Raw genomic sequence first — 25,825 nt, 5'->3', positions numbered from 1 at the left:
TTATTTGATGGCTGAACCTTAAAATGCCTGAAAAGGACATACAAATGTGTATTATGTGCAAATTTATGTCAGATGGATCTGCACATGAATATCCTGAAAAATCACTGGGATAATTTTAATCCGCCAACATTGGTGTTAATGGGCTGGTAACAGCCCCCGAATGGGTTTTGTTAACATCCCCTCCCATCAACCCTGATGATTGTCCTCTTGCAGCTTCCATTGCTGACTGAAGAGCCAGCGTTTTCAGCTCTCTCAATATGTAAATTGGAATGCAATGACATAGATAGGACACCAATTGCCATTTTAGGAGAGAACTAGTCAGAGTGAATGTGGCACATGCCTTGGTACCACAAATGGATGCCATTTACCACCCACAGCTCAACTCAGTTTTTAACTGTGGCTCAGTCCTCAAAACAAAGGGAGCCTTTGTGCTGCCATGAATTGCACAGTAACTTCTAGGAAAGTGTGGTGTGGAAATGTAACTGAATATTAATGTTTTGATCATTATCACAGAATCACAGAATTGTGCCTGTGTAGAAGGAAATCATTCGGCCCACTGTGTCTACACCAGCTCTCTAAGTATTTTAACTTAGTGCCAACCTCCTGCCTTTTCCCTGTAACCCTGCACATTGTTTATAGTTAAATAATCATCCAGTGCCCTCTTGAATCCCTTAGTTGAACCTGCTTCCACCTCACTTCCAGGCAGTACGTTCCAAACCCTTACTACTCGCTGTGTGAAAAAGTTGTATCTCACCGCGTATTTGCTTCCTTTGAAAAACACTTTAAAACTGTGTCCTCTGGTTCTCGATCCCCCGTTGATCAGCAGGAACAGTTTCTCCCTATTTACTCTGTCCAGACCCCTCATGATTTTGAAAACTTATGTCAAGTCTCCTCTCCAAGGAAAACAGTCCCAACTACTCCAACCTTTCCTCATAACTGAAGTGTCTCATTCCGGGAACCATTCTCGTAAACTTCTGCTGCGCTCTCCCCAATGCATTCACATCCTTCCAATTGTGTGGCACCCAGAGCTGTACACAGTACTCCAGCTGAGGTCTAACCAGTGTCTTATATAAGTTCTTCATAACCTCCCTGCTCTTGTACTCTATGCCCCTATTAATTAAGCCTAGAATACTGTATGTTTTAGAAACAGCTCTCTCTACCTGGCCTGCCACCTTTAATGACGTATGTACGTATACACCCAGGTCTCCCTGCTCCTGCACACCCTTTAGAATAGTATCCTTTATTTTCTGCCATCTGTGACATCTTTTGATGATCTGCTTCTATCACTGCTTTTGCCTACAACCACACCACCCCCCCTCCACTTCTCTCCCCCCACCCAAACCGCACCCCCCCACTACCTTAAACCAGCTTATATTTCAACCCTTCCTGGGATTCACCTAGTTCTGTCGAAGGGTCATGAGGACTCGAAACGTCAACTCTTTTCTTCTCCGCCGATGCTGCCAGACCTGCTGAGTTTTTCCAGGTAATTCTGTTTTTGTTTTGGATTTCCAGCATCCGCAGTTTTTTTGTTTTTATCCTTTATTTTATGCTGTCTCCCCATGTTCTTTGTACAAAGTGTATGGCCTCACACTTCTCTGCATTGAACTTTATCTGCCACTTATCTGCCCACTCTACTTCATCTGCCACTTATCTGCCCACTCTGTCAATGTTCTTTTGAAGTTCTACATTGTCCTCCTCACAGCTTACAACTCTCCCAACTTTTGTGTCAGCTGCAACCTTTGAAATTGTCTTCTGTACACCAAGATCTAGATGCACTGCAGGAATTCACCAAGGCTCCTTCAAAAGCACCTTCCAAACCCACGACCACTACCATCTAGAAGGACAAGGGCAGCAGATAGATGGGAACACTACCACCTGGAAGTTCCCCTCTAAGTCATTCACCATCTTGACTTGGAAATATATCGCCATTCCTTCATCGCTGGGTCAAAATCCTGGAACTCCCTTCCTATCAGCACTGTGGGTGTCCCTACACCACATGGACTGCAGCAGTTCAAGAAGGCAGCTCACCACCATTTTCTTAAGGGCAACTATGGGTGGGCAATAAATGCTGGTCCATCCAGCGAAGCCCACATCCTGTGAATGAATAAAGAATTTTTTATATATCAAGAAAACCCCTGGGGAACTCCACTACAAACCTTCTTCTAGCCTGAAAAATACCCACTAACCATTACTCTCTGCTTCCTATCTCTCAGCCAATTTTGTCTCCACTTTGCTACTGTCTTTTTTATTCCATGACCTATAACTTTCCTCATACGTCTCTTGTGTGGCATTGATTCGAAGGCCTTTTGGAAGTCCATATCCACCACATCAAGAGCCTTGCCCTCATCAACCATCTCTGTTAGCTCTTCAAAAAACTCCAGCAAGTTAGTTAGACAAGATTTTCCTTTAACAAATCCAAGGTGACTCTTCCAAATCAATCCACATTTGTCCATGTGACTATTAATTCTATCCTGAATAATTGTTTCTAGAATTTCCCCACCACCGAAGTTAAACTGACTATCAGTAGCCTTGAAGGGAAACAGCTATGCCTGGTAACTTCTCTTCACAAAATTTGAAAATCATTACTTCTTCAGGATCTTTGGCTTCCGACTAAATTGAATCACCCTGGCTTCTCCTGCACTAGCCCCTGTAATGTTGCCTCTACTACGAGGCCCTAAAAGTATCCAGATTTCTGTTACTGATAAAGGCAGGAAGGAAAAAGATTTGGATCTGATTAGCTGTTGCCATTTAAATGATTCAAGTCAAAAAAAATCTCTAATTTTTTGAATGTAAGTTAGCTTCAAAAGTATATTTGGTGCACCAATATCAGTTTCTGAGGCAAATGACTTCACAACACCAGGAGGTAGAAACTGGGTGTGGTCTGTTTTCGAGTGTTTAACCAGTGGCTGAATCGTGGAGTTGGAGGCTGACCTGAGATTAGGCATGTGACCTCATTTACATTACTTAGATGAGTTCCCAGTTGTGCCTCTGCAGGCAGCTTGCCCACTTCAACTAGATGAATGTCAGGCTGCTTGCCTTGCAGGCAGTGAAGGTGGGGTGGACCAACAACAGTGGTGGAGCCAATTGTGAGTACTTTGGAGTCCATGGGAGAACTCCTGCTCCAATTTTCTCCATAGCAAAGTTTTAAAAAAATAAAGAATCTGCCTGTTAATTGTATATTAATTCAATGCTTAATTGTAATCAAGTGATGGGCATTAACTGGGAATTAATTTGTGTTCCTATATATATATATAGTAGCAAATTGAAATCGTGCTCATTGGTTTTGGAGGTGCATATTTTTAATGTGTATATTTGCAAATAAAACTTAGAAATGCGTAAAGAATAGGTTCCAGTTCTATCCTTCACCACCTGGCTACTTGGAATGAAACATGCATATTTTGCTCATTGCAATCCAATCTCCACAAATGGGTCTAAAATAGGCACCGTTCTGATACTTCCATATATAAGGAACCTGTTTTAAGGTTCAAGGAATACCAGGAATACCTGAAGAATTGCCCGATCCAGTATCAGGTCAGACGTCTTTCAGGTTTCCTTTGGTTGAAGGTCCCAAAAATTGGCTCTCTTTGTGCCTGTTTTACGCCTACAAAATCAACTCAACAAGGTCTATTTTCTACCCGTCTGGCCCTGAAATTACATTGCAGGACAATAATGGGCAAATGTTTAAAGTGCTTGTCCGAAGTTCCTCTCTCTGTTATACTAGCAGAGGTGATAACCTGTTTATTTTAAACAAACTGTGATAAGTCTGTGAACATTAGTATCTCATCATTTAAGATCAGATAACTTTCACAAGCTTATTATGCTGATGTCCTTTGCAAACATTAGGTTGAAATAAGTCATGACCTAGGTCTTTAAAATGAAAAGTAAGGCTAAAGTTGACTTTGTTCACAGGTCCAGAGGAAATAAATGCAAAATTAACAGAACTCTGCAAAAACCAGAGATTAGTAGATTTTTTTCTCCCTCATAGAGTAGTAGATGTGCAGAATGGACTCTTCCCACCACCCAACCCCCCACCCCCCGTCCCCTGCTCACCATTATCCCTTCACCCCACAACAGTAAATGCAATAATGATTAACGGCTTTACAAAATAACTGGTTATAAGCTTGAAAGTTATAAAGATAAGTACAAACAGAGATGATCAAATTCTCTACAGAGCTTTCAGGCTCTTGTTCTGTAACAATTCTCTGAATGTAATCTGTATCATGCACTGGGTTAGGAATATACTTTGCTAATATTCAATTGCTGTTGTGAAATTTTCACTCAATTGCCGTTGTGCACTCAAGAAAAGAAATTAAGTTTCTCTTTGAGGTCTTACCTGTAGTAATTTACCTCCCTCAGGACTTTCAGCAAATTGGAGATCCCATAGGATTGCAAATTTTATATGCCCAATTGGAAGAGCAGACACATGTTCCAAATGTGCTTTTTTCATCATTAAGTTCTTTCTTAAGTTCTTAATCAACAGCCAGAATCAAAATTCATTCCAGAGGGAATAGTTATAGAGTATAAATCAGCTGAATTGTTTCTGAGTCTCTTGATTTGCTTGGCAAGCTTACAGTAGTGTTCGTGCATTGTTTGCTTTACATAGTGATTACAATTGTAGATGGTACTTTAATATGAATGAATGCAATATTCCAAATACTTATAATAATAGAAAATTCTGTTTTCTTAAATAATGCAACTTTGGACAACACACAGAAAGTTTACTTTCATAGTTTCAAAAACACACTATGTTATGTAGTGAACCAATAAGGAGATTCTAACAAAGAAAATAATTATACTAGCAATGAATTTGGAGAGACTTGAGATCCCTTGCCCTATTCTCTGCTTGCATAATCTCCAAAACATCTCCTCATAAAATGGCTATGTACAGCCTTCTCCTACGAGCTGATAGAACAGGATTATATGTTGGAAAGAAGAAAAGCCATGCCTTAGAAATGTTCCGGACATGAGTCACCTTTTTGTATGAAATAATCAACATACAACATAAAGGAACCTTGAGATATGATTGCACTCGGTGGTTCATACTTGACCCTTTTAATGAGCGACACAGTCACTGACATTAGACAATAATGGAAGCACGTGAGCATATCTGTACACATGACCAGTGGGAAAGTGCACTATCTTCTCCCATTTTGATGGTTTACTGTGATAAGCAATAACACTGTTCTTCCAAATAATATTATTATATTGCTTAGACAAGTACTTAGGCAGGCATCTACAGCCAGAAAATGTCTTCCTCTCCCTGATGAAAGTTAGTCTTCATCAAAAATACTTTGGTGGGTGTTCTGGAAATCTTCAACTGCAATCTGTTTGCAGTTTGTCTTGTCTATATGTATCAAGCTGGGGAAACCTACTACAACACTGATCTCTTGTTTGTTAATGAAGTATTCAGCAGTAAGAATGGCAGAAGATGATGGAGATGCCCCTCAGAATGATGTTATAGCCATAACATCACACATTCCACTTAATTAACTATAGAACTGTTCAAGAGTCATACACCACCTTATAAGTCTGGGCATCTGCAGTTCCATGGCTACTCACTGACTTAGCAAAAAAATGCACTGATTCCTTAAAATTATGCACTGATTATAAGAATCCATCAGGGGAAACATTTAAAAGGAGCACAAGGTTAGGAAGACTTACACTGTAGCACCCCTATGCCAGAGTACAGCGCCCTGAATGCCCCTGTACAATGCATTATTAGGGTCAACATAATCTGATGATTGTGAATCTCATTTGTTAATAAGACCTTCCCTAAATCTATTAAGGTTTGTTCTGGTGGTTCTGTTATAAATACCTAGTTCATGGCTCATAATAATTGGGAAGATTAAATTTTAACTGTAGAAAATGATCATTTGTTAGTACAGAACTTGAGTATTGCTGAAAAAAAAAGACATGCCTAAGCTTTTTGTCTTGTATCCATCAGGATACTTGCAAGAAGATCAATATAAGGGGGAAAACATCAAATTAAACTGTATGTGAAGAGAGTGCTGATTGGTGGCAAATGGCATTGCTGTGGAGAATGCACCACTGATAGTGACTGAAAGTTAACCGCCAGGCATGGTTTGAAATATAAACTAGGCAGCTTGACCCCGATTGATCAAGGCGTTGCCCTTAGGAATGAGTCGGCGAATGGCTGTCATTTATTTTGTTTAGCTGAAACAGGCGCAGTGTTCTTTCTGTTTGCAAAGAACAGGGTCCTGTATATTAATATATGTAGCTTCCAGTACATGCAAATGAGCCACATTGTGAGCCTGACTGACAATCTTAAATTGGTTGTCAGCATAATTCTTAGCACACTGAGGATTATTTAGCAAATGTTGTCCAATTGCGAAATCACATCTAATGTTGTTTTGAGTTTTGCAAGCACAGGCTGTTTGGGTACAGTCTGTACCCTTCCCATTGTGAACAGCGGCTGGGACATGCTGTTTGAAATGATTTGGTAGTCTTTGGGACATATGACCTTCATCACCGAAGGGAGTGCGATGAAAGTTGATCTAATTCTCGAGGTATGCTGGCAGCTGTCCTGGCATGGCCCATGTGGTATGCTATCTTGAGAAGAGCACCCCAAAGGTATCCTGTGTATGCGCCAGAAACAAATAATCCAGTGCTATCTTGACTTCATAGAGCCCTACAGGCCCAATAGTGGACTAGGCAGGTCCACTGTATGTTTTTGTACATCATTCATCAAAGATCAGACATTCAACTGCATCAGGGACTCAGCACTAATGTTACTTAAAACACAAGCAAGATGGTTTTTAAGAAATTCTGCTATTGATAAGTGTCTGGAAGTATGTAGGTGTTGAAGATGTTGTTGTGAGTTCCTGGATTTGGTAGGGAGTATTGTTGCACCCTCACAGGGAGGCCAGAGGATGAGGTGACCTGTCCACACAAAGGTTGCAAAATGTGTGGAGACAGCAGTGGCAATGTCACTATATCTGCAGGATGATAGGGAGATGGATCTGGGAGGGGAGGCTCTGCACGATGCCTTCTGCAAGTTGGAGCTGGACTCCTTCATTTTTCTTGATAGTGACAGAAGGCCATCTGGTAGGACAGCCGGAACACCTAGCATCTCAGTATCCATGCTGCTTCATTGAGGTCTTCATCTGAGTTCCCTGTAGCAAGTCTGGTCTGTGACCTCACCCTCTGCTGAATTAGCAAATGAAACATCGTTTTTTTCCATGCCTGGCTGCAGCCACTCATGCCAATGACTCACCACATGCAGATCCCAACTGTATACTAACCTCCAAGGCATGCATAGTGCTAGTATCTGAGCAGGTGGCTGCAAGTACTCTCTCACCTTCCCCTGGGGCTGGGCAGTTGGTGGTTCTTGGGCATCTGAAAGCAGATAATCAGAAGGGAAAGCTTTGTGTGACGAAATTGGGTCTAGGGTGGGAAGCAAGGTGTCCATGGTCATACCGGCAGCAGCTTGAGCATCATGCTATATAACAGGATGAAGATGAGCTAGGAGTCAGGAAAGGGCATAAGGCAGGAACACAGTCCTATCCTCAATGTTTCAGAGACACTGGATGCCATGGGCTCTGTTGTAGCATCCCCATAATTCTTAGAGTCATCTCCTCCATGGGACTCAGGAAATGCAGTTGTCCATGTCTCCTTTCTATCGTCACCTTGTCCTGCAAGAGAGAGGGCAGGATGCTGTCAGACCTGCTGAGTTTTTCCAGGTATTTTTGGTTTTGTTCTAGATTTCCAGCATCCAAGGTATTTTGCTTTTAAATTAGTGTTTAATTAACTGCCAACTCTCTTCAAGGAATGTCTACCTTGAAGAAGAATTGCACTTCTCTCCAACAGGGTTTCTGCTTGTCTCTTTTGGCCTGTTCACCTTTATTGCTTTCCATTTCTTTCCTGGTGTTTGACAAGGTGTTTATTAAAACTCGCCCCATTAGCACATTCCTTAGATAATATCAACACTGTCAACACCCCTTTGTCCTTTTGTCTATGACATCTTTGGCAGTCTCTTCTTGGCCTCCACCTATCACTGGCCCCCTATTGAGCTCTACCTGTTCCACCCCAACCAGCTTATATTTTATCTAATTTCTCTATTTCCTTAGTTCTGATGAAGGGTCATACAGACTCGAAACGTCAACTGTATTCCTCTCCGCAGATGCTGTCAGACCTGCTGAGTTTATTCAGGTATTTTTGTTTTTCTGTCAGTGACTATGTTGTACTGTTTTTGGGAGATGTGCCTGCCATTGCTGATGATTAGTGGAATGTGTGAAAGATGGGTGTGAGACTGACAGCACTGGTAAGTGTGTGAGGGTGAGGTGTAGTATCTGGATGCTAGGTGTGAATTCTGCATACCAGACAGTGCTGTTGATTGAGTGGTTGGGCTATGGTGCATTGAATAGTGTGAGCATTGATCAGATGGTGTGGTGGGTAGGAGATTTCATGCATAGATAAATTCATTGACCTTAACCACCGATTGAGGTCATTAGGTTTCTTGTAGCACTGTTGCCAGGTCCTCAGATCCAGATGGTGAGAACTGACCTCCCTTGACTCCTATACTACAACCATGGAAATGAGGCGACAGCATCAAATTTGCCTGCTGCCTACCTCCATCGGAATTGGAATGAGCAGATCAAATTATGACTGACCTGCGCCCGATTATCAGCTCTATCCAATTTTTAGTCCTGTATGTCAAAAATATTCCAAGCAGCTATCACCTTGACAGTAACTGATAGTGACGTTCCACTGTCTTGAAAGGAGCCTCTTGGTCTGGCTACAGCAGACAGCACAGTTCTATTATGGCCTCCCTTGAGAATCATAGGAACAATTTTCAAATGCTGCCTGCGCATTTCTTGTATTTTATAGTATTTAGTACCTAGCATTTTCTGGTATGTGCCTGACGGTGTATTTTTTGGTAATCTGCTGTCCTCTGCTGTAACACTATAATGTGTTCTCACCCGTCAGATCACTGCAACCTGTAATATCCTACCACCCTAACTTAGCTCTTGCATTCATGTGGCAGGTGAGCCACCATGTGAAGACTTATTCTTTAGCATACCCTGTAAAGTACACATAGAGTTCTCTATCTGAAAATGGTGATAAGAATTAAGTTTTTATCGGATGACATTTTGATTTGACATATGGTAACATTTTAGAACAACAGTAGAGAAACAGCCAAAAATGTGTTCCCATTGTACTATAATAGGTGTACTTAATCTATAATTTTGATACTTGTGGCCATATGACTTGCATCATGTGTAACACTGTGACCTGTTGTTCCATAGCTGTTGACTTTTTACTGTATTATAGGTTCTCTTTCCGAATGGCAGGTTGTGAACTGTCAAATCCTTCACATTTCAAATAACCATCTATAGCTTCACTGTGGAATTCTAACCTGTGAAACATTTAACAATTTCATCATGGCTTCACATTCACTGAAAAGATGTAATTATGGTAGGAAATACTTTCCTCTCATTTTCTTGAACATATCATTGTTACACAACTCTGTTCCCATTTTCAGTGAAAGAGTCAGTGTAGGAAAGTGAATGTTGCAATGGTACTGTGAGTAGGAGCTGAAGGGGGTGGAAGTAATTGTGGTATAGTGGTTGAAGCAGAGTGAAGGGAAGCAGATGAGGGAAGTGTTGTGAGAAGTGGGACTGCAGTGGTGCAGATGTGAGGAGACTAATTAAGATTCTTACCTTGACAAATTTGGTATGGTCATCAAACTTCTTTTGGCTGAAGGCATGTCCTGGGATCTAAACTCTTAATATTGACATTCTTGACCATCTCTTCCACTGGTAATAGATTTGTGGCCTGGAGGACTTGCTGCTCCCTGAGGGGAACAGGATCCACTTGTTTGTCCATTACTTTAACCAAAGTGGCATCAGAGAATTGGGAGGCTCAATTTGTCCTCAGCCAGAGTGTACTTCCTCTTTAAGAAGTGCTAGCTGTCTTTAAATGGTGTCAGACATGTCAGATTTTCTGTCCTCCTCCCTCCCAAACAAGGTTGCAGCCAATAATCAAGACAGGAAGCAATGGTTGCAGGTCTGACCCATTGTAGTCAGCTGCCAGTGCCAGATTCACGTAGTGTCTGCTTCCACGTGAACAGACATGTGCAGCATTCACCCTGCCCTACTGTGGCCTGATCGAATTCCTTAGCCATTATTCTTTTCTATTGTGAACCTTGGAGACGCAAGAGTGCATAGCGGATCTCGGGCCTCAGGCTTCAGCATCCAATAAGGTGGACGACCGACAGATAAGTGGATTCTCAGTCCCAATAATTTGTTAAAACACAAAAGAGAAGGCTAAAAGAGATGAATCATCATAGACTGCAGAAAACTAAAGAATATGAAATACAAACATGAAAAAAATAGAAACAAATTGAAAATGGGGAAAAAATAAAATTAAATAAAGAGGACAACATTCACTCCTTTCTACAAATACATACACTTATGACAACAAAAATACATTTACATATGGGATATTTTCATTCTTTTCTACATTTTTCATGGACATATCAATGCATTACTTTATAATTACTGGAACTTTGAAATTTTGTTTGAAGAGAATGTTCAAAGCGTAAACATCCTGAAACCACATCACACAACAATAGAATAATTAGCACTCATACGGGCTCCAGCTGCACTGGAACCAATCCATAAAAGAATTGCACCATTAAAACCATCTTTTTTAAAAAAAAAAAAGCCTCTCTACTCAGTTCTTTTACCAGATTAACTTCTAATGCATTATGTGAACCAAATGCATATGAATACCCTTGGGATATGCTTTATGTCCCACTTCTGGTGCTGACCATAACCTATTTGCGACTGGATCATTCGCTAAACACTGTGGTATGTGCCTTAAGGTAAGACAATCTGGAAGATTCTTTATGCATGATGATTCTGTATGTATAGGATAACTATTGAAGTCAGCAAAAAAGATAAACAGAAATAATCTATGATGGTGTTCTATCAAACTGTTGTAAACTAAATAGTTCCGAAAAAGTAAGTTGAATATGTGCTACAAAATAATTTTTCTAAGACTCTTCATTTTATAATTAGCTGTTTCAAAATACCTTATGTTAATTATAATTTTCACATTATCAATATGGCATGAGTAAACTTAGTACTCTGTCTTCCCACCAGTCTTACTGCTTATCTGTCAGCACATCATGCGCCTGTAGTCATGTACAGGGTCAAATAACTTCTGCTACTAACTTTTTAACTCGCTTATGAAAAAGTTAGATTAAATTGATGCACACTTTTTTAATGTAAAGTATACTAATAATTGAAAATACGAGTTACAATTTTACATCGGAAGTGCTTAAGTTACAGTTCTCACCACTTCAAAAGTACCATGTTAAGAGATTTCCATTTCTTTCAGACTTTACTATAAACAGAGATGTGGCCTATGTCTGTGCTTTGTTCTCATTTTGGTTTTACAATAGTCACCACTATGTTTTGTTCAAAATACCAATTTAGAAAAAAGAAATGTAATAGGAAACACGTTTGTTTTACAGACAATAAGAGAGCCCTTAAATCACAAATGTTCACCTTGGCAGAAGAGGGACATCTGCCTAGGGTTCGTGCCTTAAACTCTTAGTGTTTCAAGAGGCTACAAGTTAATGAAAATAGTGTGCCTGATGTACTGGAAGATATAAGCACTTGTAATTAGTACCGGGTGATTCGTGCATTGTAACGTATGTTGCCCATGGCCTGTGTTCCTATTTATCATTTGAGTGTGTTTTCTTTCATAGTCATGTGTTTCTCTGTACCCTGATATGACTAAATATAACTTTTTAAAAATATAAGTTGGTAACAATAGATTTTTGTTAGTTATTTTGATATTTTAATGGTTTCAATAATATTTGAATACTTCAAGAATTTCATGAAATGAAGATTTCAGAAACGTAAAGGAGTCAACAAATTTATTCACTGTCATCTTCTATCAAAGTTCCAAAATAACTTTTTTAGCTTGAAAGACAGGTCTTACAAAGTTGAAAGCTGTTTATTCTCATGAGAAAACATTCATTTTAAGCATTTAAATAATAAAGAAGCATTTTAAAACGTGTCTTTGTGATCTCTTTGGCACTGCACTCATTAATTATACTTATCAAAGTTACAAATGATTCACTATGTGTCTGTGACTGTGACAGTCTATCCCTCCTCATCCTTCTCAACCTGTCTGCAGCCTTTGACAAAATTGGCCACACAATTTTACTCCAATGCCTCTCCTCAATCATTCAGTTGGGTGGGGCTGGGATTCCACTTGCCTGCTTCCATTCTTAACTATCCTGTTGGAGCCAAAAAGTCAACTGCAATGGCCTTCCTTCTCTTTTCCATAACTGAATCTATCCTTTGATTCCTCCTATTAGTCATTTCCATGCTGCCTCTTGGCAACATCATCTGCAAATACAGCATCAAGTTCCACATGTGCGTTGGCAACATCACTACATCTCTTGACCCTTCCATTGTCTCCGATTGCCACAGTACTTGCCTGACATCCATTAATGGATGAGAAGAAATTTCGTCCAACAAAATATTGGGAAGAGTGAAGCCACAAACTCTATTGCCTAGCCACCAACTCCTTAGTAACTGTCTCTGATGGAACAGATCCTTTGCAATCTTGGTGCCGTATTTGACCCTGAGAGGAGATTCCACCCACAAACCTGCTCCATCACCAAGACTGCCTGCTTCCACCTCCATAATATTACATGACTCCACCTCTGCCTCAGTTCATCCACTTCTGAAATTTTCATCTATGTCTTTATTGCTCTAGACTTGACTATTCCAATGATCTGCTGGCCTGCCTCCCATCTATCACACTACATAAACTGGAGGTCACCCAAAACTCTGATGCCCACATCCCAACTAGTGTCAAGTCCTGTTCAACCATTACATTGTGATTGCTGGCCTACATGAGGAGGCAGTGGTGTAGTGGCACTGTCAGTGGACTAGTAGTCCAACGACCCAGGGTAATGCCCCGGGACTGGGTTTGAATCCCAATGTGGCAGATGATGAAATTTGAATTTAATAAAAAATCTGGAATTAAAACTAATGGTGTCCACGAAACCATTGTTGATGTTGTAAAAACCTATCTGGTTCACTAGTATCCTTTAGGGAAAGAAATCTGCTGGCCTGTGTGTGAATCCAGACCCACAGTAATGTGGTTGACTCTTAACTGCTCTCTGAAATGGCCTAGCAAGCCACTCAGTTGTAACAAAACACTGAAACATCTAAAAGGAATGAAACCAGAAGGATCACCTAGCATCTGAGCTCCTTAGTTAGATTCCAGCCTCAGCATATTCCCAGGTATCCATTATTCCATATATAACCCATCTGATTATTCACTCTCAGTTGTCCACTATCCTATTTGACAATGAGATGTCAACCTGTTGAAGCTACAACACAGTACTACTTGCATACCAAATAACATAAGCTGCAAGTGATAGACAGAGCTAAGCAATTCCACAACCAACAGATCACATCTAAGCTCTGCTGTACTGCCACATCCAGTCATTAATGGTGGTGGACAATTAAATGACTCACTGGAGGAGGAGTCTCTACAAATATCCCCATCCTCAATAATGGGGGAGCCCAGTACCTCAGTGAAAAAGATAAGGCTGAAGCATTCGCAACAATCTTCAGCTAGGAGTGCTGAGTGCATGATCCATCTTGGCCTTCTCTGGAGGTCCCCAGCATCACTGATGCTAGTTTTCAGCCATTCGATTCACTCCACATGAAATCAGGAAACGATTGAAGACACTGGATACTACAAAGGCAATGGGCCCTGACAACATTCTGATAATAGTACTGAAGACTAGTACTCCAGAATCTGCCGCGCCCCTAGCCAAGCTGTTCCAGTATGGCTACAACAGTGGCATCTACCTGGCAATGTGGAAAATTGCCCAGGTATGTCCTGTGCACAAAAGGCAGGACAAATCTAAGCCAGCCAATTACCGCCCCCATCAGTCTACTCTCCATCAGTAAAGTGATGGAAAGGGTCATAAATAGTGCTATCATGTGGCACTTGCTTAGCAACAATCTTCTCACTGACGCCCAGTTTGGGTTCAGCCAGGGCCATTCAGCTCCTAACCTAATTGCAGCCTTGGTCCAAACATGGACAAAAGTGCTGAACTCCAGAGGTGAGGTGAGAGTGACTGCCCTCGACATCAAGGCAGCATTTGACTGTGTCCTAGGAGTCCTAGCAAAACTGGAGTTAATGGGAATCAGGGGAAAACTCTTCTCTTATAAACTGAAATTATCTTTTTGAATTTTGCTTTGTACAATTTTAATCTTCAGTGAAATTCCAAAATATCTAAGATAAAACGTAAGCCTGCATTATCGTATTTGTGCATGTCGTACAGGTTGAAAATTCACTGGGGCCAAGTTAAAGTGCCAAGATGAATCTACCATTATTTTCAAGGGTGTGATCAAATGATGGTATGTAGAAACTGCCACATTGCTATTTTCCAATTTAATCCAATTGCATTTTTATTTTACAAGACAACATGGTCCTTTAAAGTGTACTATTGGAGTTCTCTGTTTCTGAAAATGGTGATAAAAATTGAGAATAGTGTTTATAATAAGATGTTATAATTTGACATATGGTAACATTTTGGAACAACAGTACAGTGAAGCAACCAGAAAACGTGTTCCCATCCAGACTACGATAATAGGTGCACTTAATCTATAATTTTAATTCTTGCGGCCATATGACTTGCATCAAATGTAACACTGTGACCTGTCATTCCATTGCTGTTGACTTTCTTCACTGTATTTTGGCTCCCTTTATAAATAGCAGGTTGGGAAAACCCATCACGTTTTAAATAATCATCTAATCGTAGCTTGACTGTAGAATTCCAACCCACGAAACATTTAACCATTTCGTCAAGGTCTTAGATTCACTGGAAAGTTGTAATTACAATGGAAAAAATCACTTATCCCGCTGTTAAACTTGTCGGCCCATAATTCGTGAGCTCCGGGGCATCATACCCTGGTGGGGGGGCGGGGTTATCCTAAAGATGCACTAAGGGACCCCCCCCCCCCCCAGAAGTCCACATGTAAGGATTCCATGGCAATTGCCCAGGACGTTCAAACTTCTATTGGGCAATTACCCTGCATACGAAACTGTGCTTTAAATCACAAACATCGGATGGCTCCGCTTGTCTTACAGCAATAGTTACCCCGAAAAAGTTAGGAGAATTAAAACCACTTCTAGCTTCTGGGTAGCTATTGTACTGACCCACCCGCCCTCCCAGCACTCCACAGGAACCCCCCGACTGCACGCCCACCCCACTTTCCCACTGCACTCCCACCCCTTGACTACCCTCCCCATCCCCTGACTACACCTCCACCCCTCCACTACCCCCGCAACCCCTGACTACATCCCCAATCCCCCAAATTAACACCCGACCCTCCACCACTGATCATCCCCCAACTACCTGAACCCCCACTCACCACTTGAACCCCCACTGACAACCCGACTTGCCCGCTGACCACCAGACCCCCAACTGACCACCGCCTCCATTGACCACCCTCCACTGACCACTCAACCCCCCTTGCTGACCATCCCCCACTAACCACACACTTCTCTCACCTGTCCCGAGTTGGAAGGTTATGCGATAAAGATGTGGCTACATTTCAGGGTAAATAACTAAGAATGGAGTGGCAATCCGACTGTGATTGTCACCCCACGGAAATTCCACAATCATCACTGTTACATAGCTTTGTGTCCAATTCTTTATTTTCTGACTTCGTACTGTTCAGCTCCACCTGTCAACAGTATAGAGATCGTACTGATCCAATGTCACCCTCCATGACCCTGTTTATACTATACTACCTCTTTTTAACATTTACTTGGTATGGTCCAGTGTTCAATCCTTCTTTCTCTTAGTTTATTTCCATGGGAATGCCCTCGCTTGATTTGACTCCTACCTTTTCCAATGTAGCCAAAGCATCTCTAACAATTGTTTCTCTTCCTATTCCTGCACAATAGTTTGGTCAGACTACAGGATGAGTCTTCTCATTTATCTTGTTTAAATGTTACCCCTTTGCAACATTTATCGTACAAATAATTTCAGCTTCCACGTTCATGCTTAGGCAATCCAGCTCTATTTATCTCTCTGCCATGAACCTTGATTCCTTCATTCCTAAATTATCACATTGTTCATCCAAAATCAAGTTCTGGATATGCCAGAAATTTTTCCAGTTTAAGGCTGGAATGTTTGAAGCTCTCAGCAAATATGTTGATTCCCTTGACTCCACCCTTCTAACTGGCAGCTCGCTGAGGCTGAACCTGACAATGCATAAACTAAGTGACCTGTTCATCCAGTTCTTAATCTCAACTCCATAGGCTATACATATTATATTAAGACTATTTGTCTCCACATCTACAAAATTGCTCTCCTCTGCTATTACCTCACCCCTATGCATGTTAATGGTAGGATAATTATGTTCTGACAGATACACAGGTGATGAGTATTATTTAATTAAGGATTTAGAGCACATATAAAGGGAGCCTCCTGGGGCACTTGGATAACAGTCAGGAGTATGTAATCCTGGGTACAAACCTACTATTAAGAAAATGATCTTTTTCTAGCTGCATATTTCACCATTTGGCTTGGATCCATGTAACATGGTAGAAGAGGATGGCTGCCTAACGATAAAGATTGGAAACTAAGATTTTTTTTCAGACAGAAGGCTATAATCTGAGTTGCTTTTGAGAAGAATGGCTGAAAGCAAATGTAAAGTGTCAGGGTATGATTTCCTAACAATGCTCTGTGAATCTGAACCCCTTATGACCAATGGAAAAATGAAACAGATATATGGACATGGGTTATGTCCTTAATAAAGAGAAAACAAGGTATGGCTTTGTCGCTTCCTAACAAAAATAAAATCAGATGCAAAGTATTTTTGAGCTCGAGGGCCTGTTAGTTGGACATTGAGGAAGTTTTGGAGCTTCTATTAAGCTTTATGGATAAAATTTATAAAAAAAGATGATCTATTACATGCATACAAGGCCTGGTCAGACTTTGATAAATTTAGAAAGACAGACAGTTATTCCATAGAAGAATATATCATGGGATTTAACAGACTCTATAATAGATTGTCGAAATTCTATTTGGAAATTCCTTGTTCAGTGCTTGCTTTCAAATTGTTGGACTGTGCTAAAACGCTGCACCTAAATAGGCAGGCCTTAACTGGGGTTAGATTCTCTGAAAGAGACATGCTTTGAGATCAGATGTCTGATGCTTTAAAACAAATTCCTGGGAAAGCTGCCCAGCAGCCTTCATGGCACAAATGGGACATTTGGTGATGTCACAGAAGGTGGAGGGCTCAATGGTCGTGGAATTTCAAGATCGTTCAGATATGGGGCGCAGGCATCAATTCAAAAGAGCAATCACAGACAAAAGAAATGGAACTGGAGACATTTTTGGCAGATCTACGACAAAACAGTAAAGGAGTAACAATAACAAATGCTTGAACCTGAGGACTGGCCAGAGAATTATTAATAATGAGAATCATCCCTTGCCTCGGTATTATTGTTGGATGTATTCAGGGAAAAGGTTACAACCCCTCAGATGCAGGACAAATCTGTTCCTGAACTCGTTTGTGCCCTTCTCTATAAGAACTTTTAACAGAAGTTTTTTCATGTTTGGATGAGGATATGCACCCAGGGTAGGACTCTCTAAATGATTGTTTTAATGTATTGGATAATGTTTAATACATATTTTAATTAAAGTTAGATCTCTGTGATAGGGTAATTTTCTTTTATTTATTGTTATCATTCATTTATATGTAATTGTTTAATGTATAAGCAATATACCCAAAATAAATGGACAATAAGGTGAAATTGAAAGGAAATTCAGATGTGATTTGAAATATCAGTATGTCGTAAATTGTCCAAGAAGAAACATTAGGGTTTTCGAGGCAACACATGACATGGAGGGTTTGGAAATGGAAGATAATAATATTGATCAGTATTAGTCATAAAAAGCTTCAATCCGGTAATGAGTGTACTAGTCATGGCTTAATTTAATGGTGCCTTGCTGGACAGTATTTGCTCGCCCACAGTATGTGGAATGGATTGGTTGAAATGTTGTTTAGATTCACTCAGTAGTAAGGTCAGATCAAAGTAAGGCCAGGGAATATGAAAGTTCTACTTGCTTCAGGTTCAGGAATGACAACACACTAAGGTTCTGAAAAGAGAAGTATTTCCATGCAGAATAGTTGGAGTATACGATTTTCTTAAGACAGATGTCAGTTCTAGTGAGATACCATTGCTATTGAGCAAGTCTTCCATGAAAAAGGCACAAATGAAATTGGGTATAGAACATGATAAAGCAATTGTCTTTGGAAAGAGGTAGATTTGCAATTTACCTAATCAGGACATTATTGCATTCCTTGACTAAAGCCTAGCATCTCTAATTAGAATTTTAAAGAAGTACTAATGGCATCAGGTGATAGGAGTTTGAGAGAAAAAAAGCAAATTGTCTTAGCGTTACATTGACGATTTGCTTATCCCTCTTGTCACAGATTAAAAACCCCACTAAAGGATGCAGGGGTAATTAATGATTAGTACACAAACTTATTGAAGAGATTGGGGAAAAATGTGATACATGCAAATTGTATCTGAGGATATCATCATGGCCTATTATAAATCTCCTATTAGCATGAGACTTTAATGAAGTGGTAGCTATGGATTTAAAGATGTGGAATGAGGACAGAAACATTTTTATTTAGCATTTATAGGCATGGCAATAAGATTCAGTTATTCTACAGTAATACATGGTAAAGACAAAAGAGTGATTGTCGATAAAATCATGGAAAAATGGATCATGACTGGATTGGGGACATCGACTAAATTCCTGGCTGACAGTGGGGTGGGATGGAAGGGTGTGGCAGGGGAGTTTGCCAATGATGGGTTTAGATGCATGTGAAAATATGACATTGTGATAATGAACACTGCAGCTGGAAGTCCTTTCATTAATGGACTCTGTGAAAGAAATCACGCGGTGATTGATGAGATGCTGCATAAGATCTTGGTTGACCAACCAAATTGAAAGCGAACATATGCCCTGGTGTGGGAAGAATTTGCTTCAAATGTTTGGGTGCTATAGCCCATATCAATTGGTCTATGGGAGGAATCCCAAATTACCTTCTGTGCTGTGTGATCGTCCCCTGGCCTTAGAAGGGACTACAATTAGTCCCACCTTTTCTAAGCATGTGAATACACTACATGCAGGGAGAAGGGCATTCATCAAGGCAGAAGTCTCAGAAGAAATTTGGCATGCTTTACAGCATCACAAGGTCATCAGAGATGAATTTCAATCCTGGGGATTTAGTACACTACAAAACAGAGGGTCAGAAAGAGTGGAAAGGTTCAGGTAAAGTGATAGGATGTGATGGGAAGATAGTGATTCTCTAATATAGTGGTCAAACTATTAGGGGACATTCATCTAGGTTAATAGGAATTGATTATAAACTTGCAGAATCTGAACAATTAGTAGAAGGTGATGAGCACCCTCTACCTTGCATACTCATATGTTTGACCATTATGAGGAACAGAATACAATAGATAAGGAACAAAAACAATAAAAATAAAAATAATACCTGGAAAAACTCAGCAGGTCTGACAGCATCAGCGGAGAGGAATACATTTAATGTTTCGAGTCCGTATGACTCTTCTTCAGAACTAAGGAAAAATAGCAAAGAGGTGAAATATAAGCTGGTTTAAGGGTCGGGGGGTGGGGGGGGGGGGGGGGGGTGGGTGGGTGGTGGGGGGTTTTGGTGGGACAGGTAGAGCTGGATAGAGGGCCAGTGAAAGGTGGAGATAGACAAAAGGACAAAGAGATGTTGACGGTGGCTAAGAAATGTGCTAATGGCGACATTAAGGGTAGAAAGCAGGATGAGCAAGGTACAGATAACCCTAGTGGGGGTGGGGAGGGGGCAAGGGATCGAAATAGGCTAAAAGGTAGAGATAAAACAATGGATGGAAATACATTTAAAAATAATGGAAATAGGTGGGAAAAGAAAAATATATATAAATTATTAGAAAAAGGGGGATCGGAAAGGGGTTGGGGATGGAAGAGAGAGTTCATGATCTAAAGTTGTTGAACTCAATATTCAGTCCGGAAGGCTGTAAAGTGCCTAGTCCTCCAGTTTGCGTTGAGCTTCACTGGAACATTGCAGCAGGCCAAGGATGGAAGTGCGGTCATGAGAGCAGGGTGGTGTGTTGAAATGGCAAGCAACAGGGAGGTCTGGGTCATGCTTGCGGACAGACCAAAGGTGTTCCGCAAAGCTGTCACCCAGTCTGCGTTTGGTCTCTCCAATGTAGAGGAGACTGCATTGGGAGCAGTGAATGCAGTAGACTAAATTGAGGGAAGTGCAAGTGAAATGCTGCTTCACTTGAAAGGAGTGTTTGGGCACTTGGACGGTGAGGAGGGGAGAAGTAAAGGAGTAGGTGTTGCACCTTCTGCGGTTGCATGGGAAGGTGCCGTGGGAGGGGGTTGAGGTGTTGGGGGTGATGGAGAAGTGGACCAGGGTGTCCCGGAGGGAACGATCCCTGTGGAATGCCGCCGAGGGTGGGGTGAAGGGAAGATGTATTTGGTGGTGGCATCATGCTGGAGTTGGTGGAAATGGCAGAGGATGATCCTTTGAATCCGGAGGCTCGTGGGGTGATAAGTGAGGACAAGGGGGACCCTATCATGGTTCTGGGAGGGAGAGGAAGGTGTGAGGGCGGGTACGCGGGACATGTCAACCACCGTGGGTGGAAGGCAATGTGATACCAATGCACAGGATAGGGCTATTTTACACAAAGTACAACTTCCTAAAGTCAGTATTAGGGTAATGTACATACCAGAAGGGGCCAGTGAATGATGGGATAACTATTGTCGGGAGAACAGGGAAAGCCACCTGGCAAATACAAATATTAGCTAAATGTCCAAAATGATGGACAAGAGATAAGATCTATAAATTGGAAAAATGAGGTGAAATGGTGGAAAGCAAGAAAATGCAGTGCCTGTCCTCAGTGACTGGAAGTGATGCTGGCACCAGGAAACCATCACGTACTGGTGACAGAACATCTCACCATGGATCCTGTAGCAGTAGTGTAGAAAGAGATAACAGGGCAAGCAGAGGCTGTACTTTGACTAGGCTATGCGAATAGAACAAGAACTGCAGAACAATCTATGAACACTACAAGAAGTAGGAGCCTTTATGATTGGAGAGTTTTGGTGGCTGAAAACCAGCGAGAAAAAAATTAATAAGAGAGGCAAAACAAAGAGCTGGATAATTGGAAGGAATTTGGTGTGTATTCTGAAATGCAAGATAGGGGGTGGCCACCCTTATCACATGGGTGGACATTTACAGGAAATGTGCTCTCTGATGGGATATATAAGGCTAAAGTAAACCTCGTGGCTTGGGTTTCAAAGAAAGACTTAGTAATCAAAATTTTAGAATGGACTATTCCATGGCAGGAAGTGTGATCTTGCAGGTTTTCTTAGCTCATTTAGACACATACTCATGGGAATGTAGGTTGATCACTATAAAGACTGCATTTTCAGGGTGAAAAATTTCAAAGAGAAGCATTTTAGAACCACCAAGTGATGTAGAAAGGAAGATATGAAAATTAAACAAATGTGTTTATTGATGTGGAAGCCAAGTCACTGAATATATTTAAGAAGGAGATAGATAGATTTCTGGACTCTAAAGGTGTCAAGGGGTATAGGGAGAGAGCAGGCATATGGCGTTGAGATAGAGGATCAGCCATGACTATATTGAATAATGGAGCAGACTTGAAGGGCTGAATGACCTACCCTTGCTCCTATTTTCTATGTTTCTGTGATTTAATGATGCATTCAGAGCATGGTATTTCTCACTTAGGCCTATGTTGCAGAAAGTAGGCTATATTTCAGCTGAAAGCAGACCCAACAATGTTCTACTGGTATCACAAAGAAACTCACAGGCATCTTTATGATGCATGTCAATGATTTTCTATGGGGAGGTTCTGCAGGATTTGAGCAATTGATTATAGATAAGTTTAAATGGAATTTAGGATTGGAAGTAAGGCTTCAAGGACCTTTAAATATATAGGGATACATATTAATCAGAATCGGTCGGGAATAACAAATCAAATCTAGAAAGTGTTAATTGTATCATGATAAATCAGGCCAGGCTCTTACAGAAAGATAATCTTGCATCCAAAGAAACAACAGAGCAGCGACGAAGCTTGAATGGACAGTTAAACTGGTTCTGTACTCAGACAAGATGCCAGTTATAACATATCGGAACTTAGTGCTATGATGAAAAATACTGCAATTGAGGAGGTTCTCAGGGCAAATAAAACATCATAGAATTTAAATTTGGAGAAATGCATACTGAAATTTCCAACTCTTGGTCGATCTGAAAGACATGAAATTAATCCTTTTGAATGATGTTTCCCATGCCAGTCTTCCAGTTGGATATTCGAGTACAGTTGGGTTTATCATATTCTTAGTGGGAAAAATGGAAAGTGCTGCCCCTTTCCCTGAGATGCTAAGAAATTAAAAATGGTGGTTAAAAGTACCCTGGCTGGAGAAACACTGGTGTTAATAGATGGGATATATATGTATTGTATTTATTTAACATTTTGAAGGAAATTCTTTACAAGGGGCATTCTGAGAAAGATTAGCTGATTGCATGTTTTGTGGATAACTGTTCTCTATGGCATAACATTCTTTTGACAACGTGTGTCACTGAGAAAAGGTTAAGGATAGACCTTGCCAGTATAAAGCAAATGTTGGAGAGAAAAGGGATCTGTAAGAAAAAATGGGTTAACGCATGTTTCCAATTATTGCACTGTTTTACAAAGAGGACTGCTTACTCCAATAATTTGTTGGAGGACCTAGAAAAGAGACATCTTGTGTTATGTTGAGTTGTAAGAAATATGGAAGATCATTTTTTCTTTGCTTTGTAATTATTTAAGTATGTTTTAAAGATTTTGTTAAAGAAAGAGGTATCTGTTAATGGTAGGGTAATTATGTTGTTGAAGACACACAGGTGGAGGGCTTTGTTTAATTAAGGACTCAGAGCACATATAAAGAGAGCCTGCTGGAGTACTAGCATAGTAGGCAGGAAGCAGAGCTATGTAATGCTGTATTCTGTGAATAAACCTACTATCAAGAAAAGGACCTCTGTCTAGCTTCATACTTCACCATCTGGCTTGGATCAGTGTAACAATGGCTGGGACTTTCCATGCCCATCTGCGTCGGGCATGTTTGGTGGCGTGAGCAGACAATATGGCAAGAAAGCCAAAAATTGGTTTCACAACGTCATGAAACCAATTCATGATCGTCTGCTCTGCCCACCGATGGTGGGCTGCGCTCCCTGCCATTGGACATCGGGAACCTCATTGTAATATATCAGCATATCATTATAAGGCCAGCCTGCTGTACTCATCCCCCTCATCCCCCGTTGGATTGTCCGCCCTGATCACCACTGCCCTCACCTACCAAGTTGGAGCGGTAATGTAGTTGCCCCTCTTGCGGCTAGACCGGGGGTAGGGGACGTCGTAGCAGGCCTCCATGGCTTCAAAGGGCACTCGAGGACTGCAGTCTTCTTGCCTTTTGAGGCCATGTCTTCTTTGCTGCAGTCCTGGGCTGGAAGCACTGAGCGTGGCTGTACTTTAAATGTGGTTCCTGACGTGATGAAATGGTGAAGTGTAGGTGTGGTAGGCGAATCAGAGCCCACCTGCCATCAAAACGGGAATCATCATCCGGGAATGCATCATTAATATGGCTGATTTAGGATGATATGGCATGAAAAGCCGCCATTGTGGCTGGTGGATAAAGCGTCATTTTACCGCCTTCTACCGCATTTCGTGCAAACCTGGGACGATTCCACCCAATGTAAACCCCCCGAGTCACAATGTTTTATTTCTCCAATTCTATCTTTGCTGGTTCCCCCAAGTTTTGCACAATATAAACTCAAACTTCAACTTATTAAAACCTCTGCTCATGGATCCTCTCCCACAGTAAATTTTTCTTTCCCATCACCCCATTAGGATCCCTGTCTTTCAGTGCATTAAACTCAAACTTGTCTTTGTTTACAAATCCATCTATGGCTTTGCTGCATCTTGCCACTTTCCAGCACTGGCTTTTTGATCCATTATTGGCCTTTAAAGAATCCATGTTCCTAACCCTGGCCATGGCACCACAGATAGCAGATTTTTCAGGCATCTCAACCATACTCTCTGAAACTCTCTCTATTCAACCACTCCTCCTTGCAATCCCATCCCATTTTCTATTATCCCTCCTAACTCTTCTGATGGTTTTTGATATCTAGTTTTCCTTTGTGAAGCATCTTTGGACATTTACTTAAAGGTAGTACTATTTCCTTTAAGCCAGATCATTGTGGGTTTGGACACAACTCCAGGACATATTCAGCCCAGAATTGAGAAAGTGCTGCACCGTCGGAGTTGCTGGCCTTCAGATGTGATAAGAGACTCTGTCTGCATTTCCAAATAACCACAAAAGATTACTTTTTTCCAGAATATTGTGAGTTTGCCTGGTATCCTGGCCAACACCCAACCCTTCCCTAATATCACAAGTTTTCCCAGAATTTTTCCAGCAATGCACTAAGTGCAATAGCGGCTGGGTAAAATGGAGTCCTATCCACTGTAGACAATGACAGGTTTTCATGCTGTATCGTCCTGAACCTGCCTCATTATTTATTCATTCCCGTGAAACATGCCGCTTCCATGATGAGTGGGCTGTATTTCGCCCGCCCGCCGTCGCCCTGCTGTTGCATCATGCCGGCTGCCCTCTTTAAAAGGCAGCTGCCAGCAAAGTGCTCATCGCCACCAGCTCACCACCGTTACCTGGGCGACTTGGCCAGCAAAGGCAAAAAAGACCGCAGCCCCCACTTCAACAATGGGTCCCTTGAGCAACTGCTGGATGCCGTGGAGGCCCGCCGAGTTGTGCCCTAAACCCGCTCTGGCCGCAGGATGGGCAGCAAAGTCACCAACCCGGCTTAGGAAGTGGTGACCGTGGTAGTCAGTGCAAACGCCCTGCAGAGGAGGACAGCCACCCAATGCCCCAAAAGGATGAATAATATCATCCGTTCCACCAGGGTAAGTCACTCTTTTCATCAATCCCAACTCACACACACACAAACCCATCACACACCCACAGGGCCCTCACTCACTGCCAGTGCAAGGGACATCACCATTCACTCTGTCACACACACCGACATTGTCCTCAGCCCATCCATGGGACCACTCACCACCCACACAGGCTAGGCATACTTATCATCTGGCCCAGCAGGTGTCCTGATATATACTCCCCATCTCTATCCATGCAGGATAAACTGGCTCACAACAGGAGGGAAAGGTTGCAGACAGGTGGAGGGATGCCAGAGATCAAAGCTCTGACAGAATTCGAAAACAGAGCCATGCAGCTGGCTGGCGATGACCGGGACCATTCCTGCGCTGACAGTGAGGTCGGTGCTGCTCTACCAAGCGAGGATCCAGCAGTGCAACATCCATCAGACAGCCATGCCATGAGTGATGTGCCCTGTTTCACAGGCCACTGCCACGCACTAATTATCTTCCCATGCTTTCACAGGCACATCTGCCAAACAGCCGACAGAGTCCATGATCCAGGGCCTCCAATCAAGCCCTGAAGAAACCTCTGGAAAGGAATCTGGAAGCACCCTCCCTGAAGTCCCGTCACAGCGCTCACCCACACCCTCCACCAGGACAGAGAGACATACCTCGGTGGGACCTAGCTTTAGAGTAGCCTTGGGATCACAACCTGTTGATGCACATCACACTGTCTGATCCACAGCAGGTGGAAGCAGGGACT

Source organism: Carcharodon carcharias, chromosome 7, assembly GCF_017639515.1.
Source record: "Carcharodon carcharias isolate sCarCar2 chromosome 7, sCarCar2.pri, whole genome shotgun sequence".
Lineage (NCBI taxonomy): Eukaryota > Metazoa > Chordata > Chondrichthyes > Lamniformes > Lamnidae > Carcharodon > Carcharodon carcharias.
This window is presented reverse-complemented; position numbering follows the sequence as displayed.